The sequence below is a fragment of the Leopardus geoffroyi genome, chromosome A3, assembly GCF_018350155.1.
Source record: "Leopardus geoffroyi isolate Oge1 chromosome A3, O.geoffroyi_Oge1_pat1.0, whole genome shotgun sequence".
Taxonomy (NCBI): domain Eukaryota; kingdom Metazoa; phylum Chordata; class Mammalia; order Carnivora; family Felidae; genus Leopardus; species Leopardus geoffroyi.
The window spans coordinates 70,701,863-70,722,030 of record NC_059336.1 but is presented as its reverse complement, the minus strand read 5'-3'; positions in this window follow the sequence as shown (position 1 = coordinate 70,722,030).

Below are 20,168 nucleotides of genomic sequence, written 5' to 3'. Positions count from 1 at the left end.
AGAGGCCCTGCTCTCTACTTAGGCAATTAGGGCAAATGCCCTAATACATAAAATGGAAGATATAGAATATAAAGCAATTTTATCTTGCTTCACAAATTAATGAAAATGTGTCTCATATTTTACAATTAAATTTTTGTTTCTCATTTTTGCCTGGATATCTTGTATTAGTTAGCTCTGTTATTAATTTGGTAAGCATTTACTGCATAATAGACCATTTGATTTAAATTTTTTCTGCTTCTATTGACATGATTATGTACTTTTTCTATTTAATTTCTTAACAAGGAGAATCACATATTGTTTTGTTTCTAATTCTGAACTATCCTACCATTCCTAAAGTTAATCCTACCTTTCACTATTATTATTTTGTTGTTTTTATATAGTTTGTCAATTTTAATAGTCTAATATGCTACTTAGGATTTTAGCATTTCATATTTAAAATTAAGACCACCCCACAATTTTATTTCTATCCTTGTCTAATTTTTGTATCAAGATTTAGTCAGCAAAAAAAGGAGGGGGAAGAATTTGCTATATTTTGTTTGTAAGGAAAGATAATTTTTTCCAGGACTGTTTGTTAAATATCAAGTGTATGTCCTCAAGGGCTTTTATGGAGAATATTTTTGATGATTTTATTTTCCTTAATGATTTTTTCAATTTTCAATGTCTGTCAAATTTATGTACTTTTTTGGTATTGTCTATAACATGTAAGTTTTCAAAATTGCTAAGCATAATATTAACTTACACTTTAAAAACATCCTGCATTGTTTTCCCTCTTTATTTACTTTATTTTTTTTTTAATTTTTTTTTCCACGTTTTTATTTATTTTTGGGACAGAGAGAGACAGAGCATGAACGGGGGAGGGGCAGAGAGAGAGGGAGACACAGAATCGGAAACAGGCTCCAGGCTCTGAGCCATCAGCCCAGAGCCCGACGCGGGGCTCGAACTCACGGACCGCGAGATCGTGACCTGGCTGAAGTCGGACGCTTAACCGACTGCGCCACCCAGGCGCCCCTCTTTATTTACTTTAATGTATAAGTCTATAGTTTCTTTTTTTTTTCTTTATCAGCCTTTCCCATCAATCTGGTTCTCAAATAATTTGTTTTGTATTGTTGATGATTTTATGTCTTTAAACTATTTTCTATACCCTTACTCATTATTTTCTTTCTCATCTATATCTAGAGATATATCTAAAATGCATTGTGAGAAATATATTTTATAATCTCACTCATGACTTTGGACTTATCATTTTGGCTTACAGTTCTCTCAAGTCCTATTACACAAATCTTGATGCTATTTTACTATGTATTAGGTAATGATTATTACATATTTATATTACACTCTCTTATTAAATATATCAATATTTGCTTTATTGTTTTATTTTATGATGGCAAATTTTCTTTTTTTATTTTAATTTTAATATTTTTATTTGAATCCAAGTTAGTTAACATGTAGTGTAATATTGGTTTCAGGAGTAGAATTTAGTGATTCATCACTTACATATGATAGCCAGTACTCATTCCAACAAGTGCCCTCCTTAATGTTCATCACCCATTTAGCCCATTCCCCCACGTAACATCCAGCAACCCTCAGTTTATGCTTTATTTTTTTAATTTTACATTCTCATGTTCTCATTTTAATAATGTTACATTAATTTTATTTTTATTAGTTTTATACTCATTTCAACCTTTCATTCATTATATTTTGGGTATGTTCCTTGAAAGTACCTAACATCATATTTTGAACAAGATCCTGTGTCTACTGGTGAGAGAATTTAATGAACTTAAATTTCTTGTCTTCTCTGAGATGTTTAGAGTTTGTACCTTCTATTTAACATTATTTTCTTTGCTAACATAATATAGAATAATTAACTTTGTTACATTTCTTTTCTTAATCATGTTGGATTTATTAATTTATTAATTTACCCTCCATTACTTGGATGCTGAGCATTTTATTCCCACTTTTTAGTTAATATTTATTTATATGCACTTTATTACTCACAAAATATCCTTTGTGTTTCTCTACATTTCCAGCCAGCTTTGTAGTTAGATTGCAGCCATTTGAGAGCAATAGCTGATGAACAGTGACAAATAATTAGTTTCCTCTAAGATGAAGCAATTAAAGGCCATTGCACTGTCCCTGCTGCAGTAACATTGTACAGCATATGTTCTATATCCATACCTAGATTCAAGAGGTAGGAGAGCTGCCTGACTCCCATTAGACTTTGCACACGTTAGAAATAAATTCTCATTCTTAAGCCACTAATATTACTGGGTTTGTCTGTAGCATCATTTAACATAAGTTATTCTGACTAAAACAAATAACTTTATATATTCCCTGAAAAGTCTAAATGTAATCATTACCTGTCTTTTTCTTAATACTACAAAAAACCCTGGGCTTTTCTTTAAAAGCCCCTCACATATTCCATATTTTTACAAATCCATGTTTTTATAATTCAATTTTACAATTTTATTTTCAGCTTACTATTATATTTCACATAAGTATAATATCAATATATTAATTATATAGCAATTGATAAATAATAAATATCATTTAATATTAATGATAATTAAATAACAAATGATACATTATTTAATGTTTGGTGATAATTAAATAATAAACAATATATTAATACTATTATTATAATTATGTATTAATCATTTTATTTTTTAAATTAAAAAAATTAACATTTATACATTTTTGAGAGACAGACAGAGTGCAAGCGGGGGTGGGGCAGAAAGAGAGGGAGGCACAGAAGCTGAAGCAGGCTCCAGGCTCTGAGCTGTCAGCACAGAGCCTGACATGAGGCTCAAACTCACAAACTATGAGACCATGAGCTGAGCCAAAGTCAGATGCTTAACCGACTAAGCCACACAGGCGCCCCTAAATTTTCTTTAATTTTTAATGCCTAATACTTATTTAAAAATTCTTCCATATTTTTTATAATCTTCTTTGCTCACTATTACTGCCTTCATATCAATCCTACCTGTTGGCTCTATTTTCCCTGTTGCTAATTAAAACTTTTAGCTGTTCTTTCAGCATTATTTCGTGAAATTTAAACTCTTATTCCTCATGTATTTTAAAATATCTTGTTGCATTGGGTGAGTTAATTCATACAAAATGCTTATACAAGTTCTAAATAGGATTTTCTGTTTTTCATCTTTTCTGCATCTCCAAATGCCCAGAGTTGTAGAAGTTTCTGTATAGGACAGTTTTGAGGTTTCCTTGGCCGGGGTCCCATAGAATTCACTGGATTCAGATCATTTTTTGACTTCAAAATGATTTCAATCATTTTATTGATTTCCTGCTCATTCTGCTCACTACTTTTGTATTACAGCTATTTGGCACAGCACCCATTCACAGCACTGGCTATAGATTGTGAATTCCAAAGGCTGAGTGTGTTCCACTCATGTACCAGGGCAACCTGATGATATTTGTGCTAAATTATCAAGCTCTGTGTATGTGTTTTTCATAGTCTATGTTTTAGGCAAAGGTAACAGTTCTAAGTTTTAGGCCAGGTCCCCTGTGAGCCTGACGCCTAAAGCCTTTGCTCCTGTTAAAACACCAGCCTTTAAGACCTAGATCCTTTCCCTCCTGGACCAATCCTACTTCTTCATTGTTTATAGCACCTGACAGTTCCCCTCAAAAGGACTTGCACTCAACATTACATGTTCCTTGTTTGTATTTTTTTTAATCCAGCATTTTAATGTTTTTTAAAAAGAAAGAGGGTTATTCATAAGAAATTAAATATCACTAGAGTGTTTCTAGCATCACTTCTCAAATTAAAAAAATAACATGAGTTGAACTCACTTGTTAATGAGTTCTTAATATTTCCAGCATTAGTAGCCTAAAATTCTATTGTTTCTACTGAGACCTCTCTCGTGCCCTAAAAAAGGGAGACATTGTTTAATTATATCCAAGGAACATTTATTCTAGCCTATTTCCAATTTTCTGTGTAGAAATAAAGGCATTAGCACTAGGATATTTCCAAATAAATTTTCATTTAAAGCTATGTTACCAACTCTAGGTGAGAATTTAAAATTTACTCTTATAGAAGCAGATACACAAGAATGGGGACCTATTGCACACATGTTGCTTCACTGCTATTCCCAGGCTCCCTATAGCTTAGTCTGCTACAGTTTTTCTTTTTTTTTCCAAGTTCCCAGAGAGATGACAGCAGACTTATCAATGAGTCAAACAAGAAGCTTTAAGAGGCTCCGATTCTTTTCAGCTGGGGATGAAATCTGGCAGTGACTGGTTTGGTCCTTCATCAGTTTTATTTTTCTTGCTTACTGTATCTCTTTGAGGGCCCAGAAAGAGAAGATCAGGCCATCAAAGTTAGCTCTGAGCCAACAGGATGACCCTGCTTTCTTTCTTTCACTTAGTCTCAGCTAAAATTCTCCTTGAACGATCTGATTTAACAAGAGATCCTTTGGCTAAAAGATATTACTCCTGCTTCTATGCTTGTCCTGAATCTTTAGTTTCTCTACTCCTGGTTACAAAATGAATATAAAATATCCTCTTGTAGAGGATTCTGCCTTTTTGTATTTTCTTCCCAACTTAAACAAAATGATTACATTAAGATGGATGGGTAGACAGATGGACAGAGAGAGTGAGGGAGAAAGAGATGATCTGTTTTTTTGGAAGACACTTGTCACACATGTAACTATGCTTGTCATTGTAGATTGAATGTAAAGAAACTGAGCGTAACAATGATAGTTCATATTCTTCCAGTTCCAAAGCTTTAATAAAGAATTAAAGAATTCTGATTACTCAATTTCATATTCACTATTAGATTTTTCATTTTATACAGGCTCCAATTTCTTTATCAGATCCAGTGATAACATGAGCAACTCATTGAGCATTAGTATTCAGAGCTCATAAGGAGTGACCACGGGTTATTAACAAATTTTCTTTACTTTCTATCAACTCTATAAGCCTCACAGTTTGCCCATCATTTTATTTCTTATATGTCCTTTCAATCTTTCCCACACATCATTGTTTGGATTCCTATTTTCCTTTCTTTGCCAGACAAAACTACAAGCAGATACTACAGAAAATAACCTCATGGAACAGGCTGCCAAAATCACTGTCAGAATTCCATATTACTGCAAAAGTTCAATAGCTTTGTTAGTTCCTCTGCTGGAGGCAGTCTGAAATAAGTAGACTTAAATTTTAGTTTGCAATGAACAGTGTGTCGTAGTGAAAAGTGAAAAGCCATTTTGTTTTAGGCAAAAGGAAGTTGCTCTGAAATGTTGAAAGACTCACTTACCAGACTCTCAATTTCTAGCAAACAGCATGCTGCAGGTCTACATGAAACACTTAGAATTCAATGTTTCGTCTTCAAACATATGTGCTGCAGTTAAAGCCTATTGCTACTCTCTAGTGTAGAATATTGGTTGGGGAAAGTACCATTCCTTAGGCATAAGGAAGGAAATACAGTTGATAGGGAGGAAAAACAACTTTCAAAGGCAGAAAGTTCTAAGAAATAATAAATGTCAGAAGACACAATAATTGTGGTTTTTATTTGGAGTAAATCACTGTGGCATTTATCTGTTTCAATGTACATCTATAGCTTAATTCAACTATCATACTCTAGGATGTACAGATTTCAATGGGGTATAAATATGACAATAACCATGGTCCAAATACAGAGTTGTATGCTGCAGATACCCCGCTTAACCCCACTCATATGCAAGCTGTGTTTTTCCCCCTGAGACTGTTTTCAGCTCCTTCTGACAGAGCTTATCACTTGCTTCACTGTGTTACTACAATTTTTACTTATGTCTACCAGAGTTTTCATCATGTTTTTAAATTTTTTAAAGTTGGATTGGTATAAAACTTAAAAAGCCTATATTCCTGCAACATTTAAAAACTGAAAAACAGCAGTCCTGGTCCAATTTTTTCCCTTCTTACATTTCTATTCCTTCAAGGCAACCACTTAAATTTTCAGTTGTACGTTCTGGAATATATCTTAATATTTTTAGATAATATGATTATGTAGGTATTTATTGAATTTAACTTTTATATATTATCATTGACTTCCTAAAATGGAAAATTACAATATAGTCATGATGTCCTCCAACACATTAGACACAAATGTTGTCCCTTTTTCTAATTTAGAAACCTGCCATAACTATATCATAATTCTTTGTAACATTAATCAATATTTATAACATTTTTCACGTAACAGTCATCTAATATTGAACTATACAGAGTATTTTGATTACATTTCACTTCTTGTATATCATTTTATCTTTTCTGTAGTTAATAATTACCTTTTAGCTTTCATTGTTTTAGCTATGTGCCTCCTGTAGAAAGTATAAATCTCTTCTCCATGTATTTAAACCTACAAAGTAATCTATCAGTTTCACTGTTTTCTTAGAGATATTTCTTTCATGTCTTGGTCCTGATCTTATCTGGACCATTTGCTCTCTAGACTTGAGATGTAGTTGTATTCCCAAAACCCTTCTGGGGATTGCTTTATCATATTGTGGTATTGGGATACTCATCCGTTTTCTTCCTCCTCCCATATCTCCTTCTTCTACTATAACATATCACCTAGGAATTCTTAAACAACATGGGGCACCTGGGTGGTACAGTCGGCTGTGTCCGACTTTGGTTCATGTCACGATCTCACAGTTCATGAGTTTGAGCCCTGCATCGGGCTCTCTGCTGCCAGCGTGGAGCCCACATCAGATCCTCTGCCTCCTTCTTTCTGTCCCTCCCCGGCTTGCACTCTGTCTCTCTCTCTCTAAAAAATAAATAAACATTAAAACAATGCATGGGATTTTTTCAGAATTTATGTCTTCATTTTTCTCCTAACATTATATTTGAAAGACACTTGTAATGGGAATAGATTTCTAGGTGGAAAATATGAAGGTGCTATTCCATTTCATCCAGTTTCCAATATTTATTGCTAAGAAATTTTTGATAGTGCTCAAATTTCTGAACCTTTGCATGTGATTTTATTTTTTTGTGTGTGTAAGCTTTCAGAATCTGTCCTTTGTGCCCAACATTCTGGTATTTGATGGTGATATATGTACCTGATTTGGATATTATCCACAGTGTTGAATACTTGTAAGTTATTTCTATCTAGGAAATCAAATATTTTCTTTTTCTTCCCCCCCCCCACTTTATTATTACAAAATGTCTCTTTTATCTTTGAAAATAATCATCCTGAAATCCATTTCATCTGATTTAGATATAACTATTCTAGTTTTCGTTATGATTATTGTCTGCCTAGTGTATCTTTCCCTATCACAGCCTTTAGTGTCTCCCAGTTTTTGTATTTAAAGTGGGTTTACACTTGTTGGGTTTATCTAGTTTGTCAATCTTTGCCTTTTATTTTGAGTATGTAATAATTTATATTTACTGTAATTGTTGATATATTTGGGTTTAAATATAATAGTTTATTATTTGTTTTCTATTTGTCCCCATTGATCTCTGCTTCCATCTTCTGGATTTATTATTTTTATATGCCATTACATCTCCTCTATTGGAGAACTGACCATAATTCTCTCTTTTATTAAGGTATTATCTAGTGGTATTTTATAGTCCACAGTATTCATCTTTAACTTACCATGACCTGTCTTCAAATACTATACCATTTCATACCTGTACAAATCTTTTAAATTTTGTACATTCTTAAATTATTTCTTTGTTCTTTGTTCTATTTATTTGTTCTTTATTCTTACTGTTCAGATGGTGCACCTCTTGGATCAACCTTCTAGGTTTCCTATGATTTTTTTCTCATGTTTCAAGTTGTGTCTGTGTGTGTAAGTGTTCTAATTAGGGAAAGATTTTCTCATCTTTATCCTTCAACGTTTCCCTTTTATATTTTACGTTATCTTACTTTTAATTTCAGAGAAATTTTAAAACCTGAATGTGTTTTTCTTACACAAATATGTTTACTTATGTATGCATATATGCTCTTTAGCAGTATTTATTACAATGTCTTTGGTTAATTTAATTTGGTTGTCTTCTGTTTCCAGAATTGTCTGTTTTGAGTACTTTATTTCTCTATTCATTTTATTTTCTGTCCCTTCATGTTAAGAAACATGTTCAAATTGATAGGCTCAAGAAAATGGGGGGAAAAATCTCTATGTGTATCATTGGTATTGGTTACCTTGTTACCTTGTAGTGGGCTTTTCTGTGGTCTAAGGTAGCTGGGTTATTATGACTTTTCCTTTGAGCAGAGTTAATTTCTGCAGCATTGTCAAAGTTGAATGGTGAAAATTTAATGCCACACTGTTTTCATTATGAACATCTAAATTAAGTATGCTTGGGGTCCCAACCTACCATTCCCTATCCATCCCTTTGGGTCTTGACATCTTTTACACACTTACAAACTCTTCTCTTGTTTACATGCTCTCAGACTAAGGTCGTTTCTTCATTACATTTCATACTTCCCATTTCTGGGCCTTGTAGAAGTTCCATGATATCTTATTTATGCGCTGTCCCCATTGCTGGCATCAGTTTTCATTCTCTCTGATTGCTCAATCAGTTGCCATTCAGGTATATGATTTGCAAATTCCAAAATTGTTTTGCTGGAATCCCTTTTTTCATTATGTTTGTTCTTAAATACTTTCTCTTTCTATGGTTGTGACAAATTATGTTTTTCCCATTTAAGAAATCAGCTTCATGAAACCATTCTAATGTTTAATCAGTAATTCAATGAGTTTGTGTTAACTGGATACTAGGTATTTAGCATTCTGACCCAGGCCTCAAAGAACTTAAATTCCATCAAGATCAACATAATATTAAAAAAAAAAAAAAGACTAGTGCATTATATATTAATTGGACAAAGAATATAATTGCAACTCAGAAAAGAATGAAGTCAAAGTTGGCTAAACATTTTGAGAGAACAGTGAAGAAAATGTAGGTCTTGCACGGATTCTTACGAAATGGAACACGTTTGATCTTTGCTGTACTGAAGACTAAATCAGTAATAATAATGAAGGACATTTATGTAATGTTTACTCATAGCCAGGACATATACTAAAACTTTGTACACATGATGTCATCTAATCCTCAAAACAAATACATGGGCTAGTTACAATTATTTTCTCCATTTTTATAGATGAAGAAACTGTGGCTTGGAGAAGTACTTGACTTGCCTAATATCTTACAGCTAATCAATAACTGAATCAGCAATCAAGCCCACAGTCTAACTCAAAACCTATGCTCTCAAACAGGTTATACTGATATTTGTATAGATACATCTTACATTTAACAATGTATTTAAATTCAATATAAGCATTTTCACAGGTTGTTTTAAGAAGTCAAATATAATTTTAATTGTGACAATGACAAGAAAATGTAGATGGTTTATAATATATCCAAATTACAGAAGACACTTACATTTCTCTTGTTAAAAATTAGTCTATTGAGACTGAGCGAAAAGTCTCAGCTTTAGACTGAAGGTAAATAATGCAACAAACCAATGAGCTGACATGGGCTATATTAACTTAACGCCTGTTGGTAAGTGTAATTAACAAATCTTGAAATGAAAATGCCATAGAACATTACTGATATAATCCCTCCCAAAAATTCTCAGTAAGAACCCAAGAGTTGTAAACAAACAAACAAAACAAAATCACATAATTAGAAATAAATCTGTAAGCAGGCTCTATTTCTAATAAGATCTTTCTCTAAATATAAATACATTAAGATTCTACTAAAATACAACTTGTTACATTACACCACTTTGAAATGCAACAACTTAATACATTGGAAGCCTGTTCCAGCAAAGTTAGTCAATCAGGAATAATGTGATGATGCCTGCTTCCATAATAATGACTGTTTCCACTAATTAGTAATAAATGGCTTCCATAGAGCTAAGAAGTAATCTTCAATTACTGACAAAGTAACTTCTGGGCACGTTTATTAGATACAACTCTCAATTGTTTTTGCATGCCCATTTACTGAATTTTAACATAAAATTTTTAAGTGGATAACAAACTTTGGGTGCTTAAAAGGGAAAATCCTGGTGCAACAGAAAGAAGATTTAAGTCTGTAACCCGAAGTGTAGGTCCCACTCTGCCACCAACCTTATATGTGTCTTGGGAAAATGACTTCTTGGACCTCAGTTTCCTTGGCCACTAAAGAAGAGGGTCAGACCAGATCTGTAAGGTATTTTGTGACCTAATATTCAACAGCTCCAAAATAGAGTTTCATATAACTCCAATTTAACAGCACCTTGCAAATTCATATGTCCTCTATGGTATGCTTCAACTGTAATTCCTGTGATTTCTATTCTGTTCTTGAGTAATAATGTATTCATAATCAATTAATTAGATAAAAGTGTCAGAAGGCAAGTCCATTCAAGATTCAAATGGGGAAAAAAGTAGTGTTCCACATACATTTCTGCTCCTGGACCCCTTAAATAGAATTTCAAATAGTGATGTATATATCTTCTGCCATTTCAGGTGATTTCTAACTTTTTGCATTAAGTTTCATTAAGTTTAAGTTCTGGCATTTTGCATATGGGTTGTAAGTATCATTGTTGTTATCATTATTGGTGTTATTAATTATCTAGCTATAAATGTAATTCATTCAATTTATCAAAAATAATTCAAATCTATTTGGTCTGGCACTTCTCCTAGCCAAATGACCAGCCAAATAAGTTTACTCTCTGTCAGAAAGAAGTCTGACCGCATTACATTTTATATTTTACAGTGGCTTTTATTTCAAAATAATTATGCTAATACAAGCCCCATGAGATCTCACTTCTGAATTCAAATTCTTAGATAGATAGATAGATAGATAGATAGATAGATAATGGACAGGAAGACAGCTAGATATGACACACAGGGAGCTCTGCAATGAGCTTGTCACTGATTCTTTGTTTTGCTTTTGTTCTGTTTCTTTTTGTTTCGTTTTGTTTTTTTAAGTTCACATTGCTTTGCCGTCAATATATCTTCCTTTAGGTAGGTAAATTTTCAGTAGATCTGGGCTTCAGAAGTGCAGAATTCTCAATCAGATCAATTTTAGACAGAAATACATCAGAAATATGAAAATCTTGTACACAATTCTCTTAAAACAATCTGTGCCATGTATTCCCTGAAAAGTTTTTGTATCCCTCAAGAATAAGCACACCTGGGGTTGAAGACATCTGTTATGGAGCATGATTCATTCTTCATCCTAACAAAATTACTTTGCCTGTTGACAAGGTCAGGAATTATAATAAAGTGAAGCTAAATAAAAGAGTTTATTCAAGAAGATTTTAATGCATCAACACAGTCCCTTTAGTCTATCAGGCCAGGAGAAGGAGACAGGGCATTTGTCTATGGTGATGCAATTCAGCTGAATTTGATTAACTACTTAAAGGGAACTGTCAACATCTCTGTAAAACTAATCTGAAATACTCCATTTCCTTAAATGTATTTAATTGGGTTGGGGCCTCAGGGCATATTTTTATCCGACTTCTAGTGCTTCATAGCAAATGCCCTGTCCTGATGTTTCAAAAATCTCTTTCCTATACTATTTGATCTGTCTTTTATGTCTCAAAGCAGCAGCTTAGAAGTCATGAGCACACATAAAACTAGCAGCCGCAATTACACCAACATTCCACTAATTTAATTCTATATTGATTTAAATTATTATGGAAAGATCTATATTCAGAGCCGCGCGCGCGCGCATGTGTGTGTGTGTGTGTGTGTGTGTGTGTGTGTGTAGAAAGAGAGAGAGGGAGAGAAGGAAGGCAAAAATAAAGAGTGAGACTTTCATTTTTTTTAATAAAAGTAAAAGTAAGTCATCCTATTGGTTCACAGCTAGAGTTACTACAGTGACCTTTTTTTCTTTTTTTGAACCCTGATCTATTTACTCTGGCATTTATTCTTTTGCTTCCCATTTCTCTGTTTTTCAGATTGAGGGATAAAGACAAACATTACCATACACCTATAAAATATCTGCAAACAGCATTTCAGAAGTATTAATATACACTTTAAGCAACAATAAAATATTTAAACAGAATATTTGATTAAGTATACGGGAGATGTGCAGGATAGGTCTTTTTGGGTCTTGGATTCCATTATGTAATCACATTAATTACATTAAGAAATAAAAAGTGGATATTCATCACAACAAAAATATAGTAATAATCAATGTAAGTAAAGACTTGTATGCCATGGAAACTTGAAAAGGTGAAAAAATATTACAGAATATGAATTAAAAACGAAAACACTAATATATAATTTTTAAGTTTCTTCGATGAGATGGAGGCATAAGCAACCTACCTACACAGGTATGTAAAAAAGTGATGGAGAAGAAAAAAATATGCAAACCACATGCAAATATGTAGTGTGTTATAGGACCTCAGCCTTAAAAGCACATTGATAATCATGGTGAAGATTTTGAATTTATATTTCCTTATAGTGATTCTCATTATAGCATTAGCATTTTTATTACAGATAAATGTTTTTGACTTCTAGAATTTGCATCTTTTTTTTTCTGAAATGCAATATATAATTAACTGATTAATTCAATGATCAATAATCAACTGATTAATAGAATGAGTTTGTATTCCCTTATATACTTACTATCCCCTGACTGATTTATAGTGGCAGGAAATCACACTCATCTTACTCAGGTAAAGGAATCTATGCTACCCATTCAGAAAAAGAACAAAAATGTTTGGAGGTCTAGGAAGCCATCTCTTTTCAGTTTGCTACTTCAGAGCCATCCAAATGTTAAGCTGCAACATTCATGTACCCTCAGTTATGCCCAGGCTAGGAGTCTATGGCCCAGGATATGACAGTTAACTTGCTGTTCTGATAATTTTCCTGGAGTATTCCTTTTTTCTACTTATTTCCTTTCCAGGAATTAAACATTCCTAAGAAGGAATAATGCACACTTAAAACATCCACAGAATTCACTTTATCTGTACAAAACTTCACTGCAAGTAGATGGTAGGCTTCATAGGTTGCACACCAGGTTACTTCCCTGCACTATTACAAACTCCATCTTTGGAAGCAGTGATGTTCCTAGATGCATGGACAATGGGGAAGAGAGCTCACCAACCACCCTTTTCTCATTACAATAATATGTTTTAGCCCTGACTTTTGGGGGATCAGAACACTTTTCTAGGCCTTCTTGACTAATATCATGCCACATGGTGTGCTTCTTTGGGCAGGCTTCTCAATCTAACAGGCAATCTCACTTTATCACAATTTCCATGGAAATACTCATTCCATCTCCACCCCTGCTTGTAAGAGTGTTTTTGTACCCTTCACAGTTATATTTGAGAAAAGACACCAATCCATATTTTGGAGGGTGAAAGAGTGTTAAAAAGTAGATTTTTTCCACTGTATGCACTTGGGGATATTAAATAGCTTTTCTCAGGGCTAAAAAGTGCAATTATTCATAAGATTAACTTCTCATTGTACATGCTATTGTGTAATGCAAACTAAATATTTCTTAACCTATAGTAGCTAATATCCTGACCAAGAGAATGCATTCAGATTAGATAGATAGATAGATAGATAGAAAGAAAGAAAGAAAGAAAGAAAGAAAGAAAGAAAGATAGATAGATACAGAGAAATATATTCAGTATTACTACTTGGTAAGTACAGTGGAGCTCTTTTTTTTCAAAATTTCTAAAATGTAATCTAATTACCAGACATTAGCACTACAGAAAACATTAAGAAGGTTTATTCCTGAGAGTTTCCTTGTGATTATATCAAAATAGCAATTCAGTGCATTTATTTATTGGAGTAAGTAATTAAAGTAACCAAAATATTTTGCAAATATCAATTGCTCTGTAAATGCTAATATTTTCATAGGAAAAAAAATGTAGCTGTTCTAGAAGAATGATGAATTAACATAAATTTGTATTTCCTTACTTTGTATTTTTTTAAGTTTTTGTATTATGTTTCTTTATTTTTGAGAGGTGGAGAGAGACATAGCGTGAGTGGGGGAGGGAGGGAGACAGAGAGAGAGGGAGACAGAAATTGAGGTAGGCTTCAGACTCTGACAGGTCAACACAGAGCCCAGTGCGGGGCTTGAACTCACTAACCATGAGATCATGACCTGAGCCAAAGTTGGATGCTCAACTGACTGAGCCACCCAGGTGCCCCTGTAAGTATTTTTTTAAGATAAAATATAATAAAGTACAATGCTCTTGCCTAGAATCTTGAGAAGTGAATGTACATATACAATGATGATAGAGGGTAGCAATGAACAGGTGGCTGGGGTGAATGGATGAAAGATGATGTCAGATCTCAAGCCAAATGACAAATGCTAAGGTGATTTTAACATTGCTATGACTTACCAAGGAAGATTTTGTATAACAAATATTAAATGGCAATCCAGTGTTACCTGCCATGAATAAAATAAAATACAGATAATACAATGTAAATAAAATGTTTTCTGTAGTCTGCTAAAAGTTCTGAAACAAAAGTCTACTGCCCGTGTATATACAAAATGAGAGAAATCAGAAAATTTTAGAGAGGTACTAAAGGCATACAGGCACCAAGGTTACATGTTCTCCTTGATTCAATCAATCCACTTTTCCATTAGAATTAATTAAAGCACTCCAGATAATGGTGAAGGAAGGAAGCAAGGCGATTGCTGTTTGCAGAAAACAAACATAAAACCGGACAACATTGCCAAAAATAACCATTAACAGGCACTGGAAATCAACTAAAGTCAGACAAAAAATTGAGAAGCATTTGTTCTTTAAAAACTGCTGAAATGTGAGGAAAATACAGGCCAAACTTATGGCCTTTCTACTCTCCTCCCTGCTTGGTTACTGGAAACCATAGCACTATTGGCTTTGGGTTTGGGCAAACTAGCACTACAAGTGGCAGACCTGATTTGGGATGAAAGCAGGGGTTAAGTCCATGTCTTTGTCAACTACATCTGGCAGACTCAGTTTGAAAGACCTGTGGCAAACCGTAATATGCTAGCCCAAGATGGTGGTCAAAGTTCTGAAACAGCAATAGACAAGGCAGGAATTTAATGGTGAAATCCTGGAGGTGTTAGATCCATAATAACCTGGCTGACAGATAAACTATATATGCAAGGAAGTGACCTGAAAGAACCAAGAAAAATCTAAAAACTTAGGCATATTGAGAATTAGCTGATAATTTAAATGAATTTCTCTACCACTGTATAGCTAGCTCAGCAGAAAGCAGAGCCTTATGGACTTGAGGTGTCTAAACACAAACTCTATACAAAACATTGCCTGACCACTAACACAGAAAAAATACCATAAGAAGGCAGGTGATAAAAACAATTTATCTGTACATGTATACACATAAATTTATGTGTAAGTACAGGCAAGTTACTAAAAGCAACAAAAGAAGACTCTCAGAAAAAAATACAACAGAATCAAGAATTACTATATTAACTACAATGTTCTATTTTAAAAATTTTTTTAATGTTTATTTATTTTTGAGAGATAGAAAGAGAGAGAGGGGCAGAGTGCGAGTGGGGGAGGGGCAGACAGAGAGGGAGACAGAGAATCCAAAGCAGGCTCCGGGGTCTGAGCTGTCAGCACAGAGCCCAATGCAGGGCTTGAAATCACAAACTGTGAGATCATGACATGAGCAGAAGTCGGACGCTTAACCGACTGAACCACCCAGGCGCCCCTACAATGTTCTATTTTAACCAAAATCTATTAAGCATGAAAATAAAAAGTATGATAACATAGAAGCAAAACGGCAAAAATGGTAGCCAGTAAAAACTAACTCCGAGTGAGCCCAGATATTTACCAAACAATAATTTAAAGGTGCTATAATAAATATGTTCAAGGTAAAATAGGGACATATATTTAAAATTTTTTAACATTTATTCATTTTTGAGAGAGAGAGGCAGAGGTTGCAGACAGAAAGTGAGACACAGAATCTGAAGTAGGCGCCAAGCTCTGAGCTGTCAGCACAGAGCCCAATGCAGGGCTCGAACTCACAGACCACAAGAAAATGACCTGAGCTGAAGTCAGATGCTTAAATGACTGAGCCACCCAGGAGTCCCAAAATTGGAACATGTATTTAAAGAACTAAAGGGAAGTGTGCTAACAATGGAGCACAAATAAAATTATCAAGAGAATATGGATATTATAGAAAAGAAACAAAAGAAAAAGTTAGAATGAGAAGTACAATAATTGGAATGAAAATATACACCAGATGGGCACTTGAACAGATAGGAGCTGGAAAACGAAAGATTAATAAAACAAGTAAACAGAAAATTACTAAAGATATGGAAGACTAGGACAAATCCATATAAACACCATTAAAAAGTAAAGTATTTTGGAATAAATGTAGTAAAAGTAGTGCAAGTACTATAAAAGAAAAAAAAAACACTGCTGAAAGAAATCAAAGAAAGCTTAAATGAATAGAGAGACATATCACGTCTATAGGCTGGAACACTTACTGGTTTATTTTTTTTTTAAGTTTATTTATTTTCAGAATGAGAGAGAGAAAGGGATAGAGAGAGGGGAGACAATCACAAGTAGGTGCTGCCCCATCAGTGCAGAGCCCAATGTAGGGCTCAAACCGACAAACCCTGAGATCATGACCTGAGCAGAAGTCAGATGCTTAACCTACTGACCCACCTATGAACCTGTAGAACACTTAATGTTAACAGCAGCTCATTACAAAGTGATGTACAGGTTCAACTCAATATCTATGAAACCCTAGAAGAATTTTGAGATGGACCAACTGACTCTAAGTTATACGGAAACAAAACAAAAGAAAAACCTAGAATTGCTACTATATATTTTTGTATATGCTATTTCAAAATAACTTTAGATTTACTGAAGAGTTGCAAAGATTTTACAGAGTTCTCATATTCCCCCTTCTCCTAAAGTTAGCAACTTGCATAACAATGGTACTTTTACTAAATTTCAGAAATCAACATTGGAAAAAAATAATTACTGAAAGTATATACTATATCCATATTTCTCCAGTTTTTCTACTGATATTCTTTTTGTCTTTAGCCTTAGAGCCTCCACTTTCCCACTGCTTTTTTTCCTCACCCCCTTTAATAAGAATATGTCATACATTTTAAACCAGTGAGATTTATTTTTCACTGTCTGCTTTCTATCCTCAGTTTGTACCACAATGTCATTAGAAAATATCTTCATATACTGAGAGTCACTCTTTGTGGTGTAAAGTTCTGTAGATTTCACAAAGGCATAGAGTAATATATCCACCACCACAGTACCATACAGAATATTTGCATCAACATAAAAATTCTATTTGTGCATAAAAATTCCTCCCTTAATACCCTTTAGCAAGTACAGATCTTTATTCTGTTCCAAAAATTTTGCCTTTTCCAGAATATTATATAAATGTAATCACAAAATATGTATTTCTTGGGGTTTGACTTCTTTCCCTTTAATGAAATACATTTGAAGTTTATCCTGTTGTGGTAGTAAATTTATAGTTCATTCCACTGCATGGATGTTTTATAATTTTTTTTACCCATTTATGTGTTAAAAGATACATGGCCTGTTTCCAGAGTTTATGAATAAAGGTGATTTAAATATCTAAATATAGGTTATTTTATGAACATAAGTTTTTACTGCACTTTGGTAACAATTAATAATATTATTGTAAAATATCTTTAACCATGCAATAAACTTCCAAATTTGTTTCCTAGTTGCTGTACCATTTTCACAAGCAATGGAAATGCTCTCTTTGCTCTGGATCCTTGACAGCATTTAATTATGTCATATTATTTTTCTTAGCCATTTTAGTAGTTGTTCAGAGGTTTCTCAATCTGATTTTAATATGCATGTCCTTAATGATTAATGACTTTGAGCATCTTTTCATATGCTCATTTGTCATATGTATATCTTCTTTGAGAAAGCATCTGTTCAGATCTTTTTGTTCATTTCCTAATTAAATTGGGTTGTTTTTGTTGTTGAATATTAGAGTAATTTTTATATTCTGGATAAAAGTTCATATCAGATATATAATGCATTAATGTCTTCCCCAGAATTTGGCTGACCTTTTCTTTACCTTAAAATTTCAGAGTAAGAAATTTTAGTTGTGATAAAGTCTAATTCATTAATTATATTTGTTCCTTTTTATCTATCATGTTTTTAATGTCAAATATAAAAACTCACTCTAAAACCCAAGGTCATGATATTTCCAATTTTTTCTAGAAATTTTGTTATTTTTCATTATATATTTAGGTCTACAATCTATTTTGAATCATTTTTGTTTAAAGTGAGAAGTATGTGTCAAGGTGTTTTTTTTTTTTTTTTAATGTTGAAGTACAACAGTTCCAGCACCATTTATTTAACAGAATGTCATTTGTCAAGTGAATTTTGTTTATTCATTTATTTTTTTAATGTTTATTTGAGAGAGAGAGAGAGAGAGTGTGTGTGCATGTGTGTGTGTGCTGACGGAGGGCAGAGAGAGATGGAGACACAGAATCCAAAGCAGGCTCTAGGCTCTGAGCTGTCAGCACAGAGCCTGATGTGAGGTTCAAACTCATGAACTGGGAAATCATGACCTGAGCTGAAGTCAGATGGTTAACTGACTGAGCCACTTAGGTGCCCCATGTCAACTGAATTTTGACTGTAACTTTGAAAAAAAAAATAGTTGACTGTATTTGTGGGGATCTATTATTGGGTTCTCTATTCTATTCCAAAGATCAATTTGTCTTTCATTGGCCAATTCAATACTATCTTGATTAGTGTAGCTTTATGGTAAAGCTTGAAATAAGTTAGCATAAGTCTTCCAATTTGGTTTACTTTTGGAGAAATACATACATATATACCTACATACAAACATACATTCAATAGAATATGAGTATATTTTCAAATATTAAATTGCTTCAGCTTTAATATACCTATTACAGTATATTCCCAATTCCTCACTCCATTCTTTTAATTGTTATAAATGTTACATATACATAATCACATAATAACATGATGTGTTTTTTTTTGCTTAAAATACTTAGTAAGCTTTTAGGGCAAATAAAAATTGAAAAAAAAAAACTTTATCTGCACTAATTCTATTTTCAACACTATTCTTTGTATATATCCAAGTTTCTTACCTACATCACATTCCTCTGCCCAAAGATCCTTCTTTAGAATATCTCGTCAATTAGTTCTATTGGCAATGAATTCTGATTTTTGTTTTACTGAGAAAGTCTTCATTTCTTTTACTTTTTTTTTGATGCGTATTTTCACCGCATATGTAATTTTGGGTTGAGTTTTTTTCTTCCTTTTTGAAACCAGCATTGAGAAAATACCAATCCATTGTTGTCTTAAATGCTGGTTTCTGATAAGACAGCTATAAATCTTATCTTAGGGGTTTCTGTAGGTAATGTCTTTCTTTCTATGGTCTTCAATTTTTCTCTGTTTTCATTTTCAGCACTTTTAATATATGTGAACAAATAAGGTTCTTCTGTGTTGATTTGCTTTGCGTTGCTTTGTTTTATTACTTATCATGCTTGGTGTTCAGTAAACTTCTTGTCTGTGGTTTGGTTTCTTTTTAGTTTTGGAAATTTCTTAGCCATTACTTCTTCACACATTTCTTCTTTCCCCTTTTTTTTTTCTCCTTCTGAGATTACAATTCTGTGTCTATTATATCATTTGATATTATTCCTCAGTGTTGGAAGTTCTGCTGTATGATTTTCTTTTTGTTTCAGTTTGGATATTTTCTACTGACCTATCTTGGAATTAACTGCTTCATTCCTTGGTGGTCTTGAGTCTACTGATAAGCCCATCAAAGGCATTCATCCTCTCTCATTGTTTAATTTGTCCCTCCCCCCCCCCCCAGCATTTCTATTTGATTCTTTCTTCCTGTTTCCTTTTCAATGTTGAAATTACCTATCCAATCATGCATGTTTTCTACATTTTGTCTTAGATCCATTAACATACTAATTTATTTTAAATAACTATCTAATAACTATCTAAATAACTAATATCTGTAAAATACTTCAATCTAGTTTTGACGATATCTTTGTCTCTTCAGACTATGTTTTTCTTGCCTTTTTGTAATGCTTTATAATTTTTTTTCTTTGAAAACTAGGGATGAGAGTGGGCATTAAGATCTGTCTATATCTATGAAATTACCTATACAAAATGTCTATTTATAAAATACATTTGTACTTACACATGTACATGCCTTTCTTTCCAAGGGGCACAAATATGAGGTTGTGTATTAATGAAGTTAGGAGATGGGGATTAACCTCCCAGTAACTGTGTATACTTC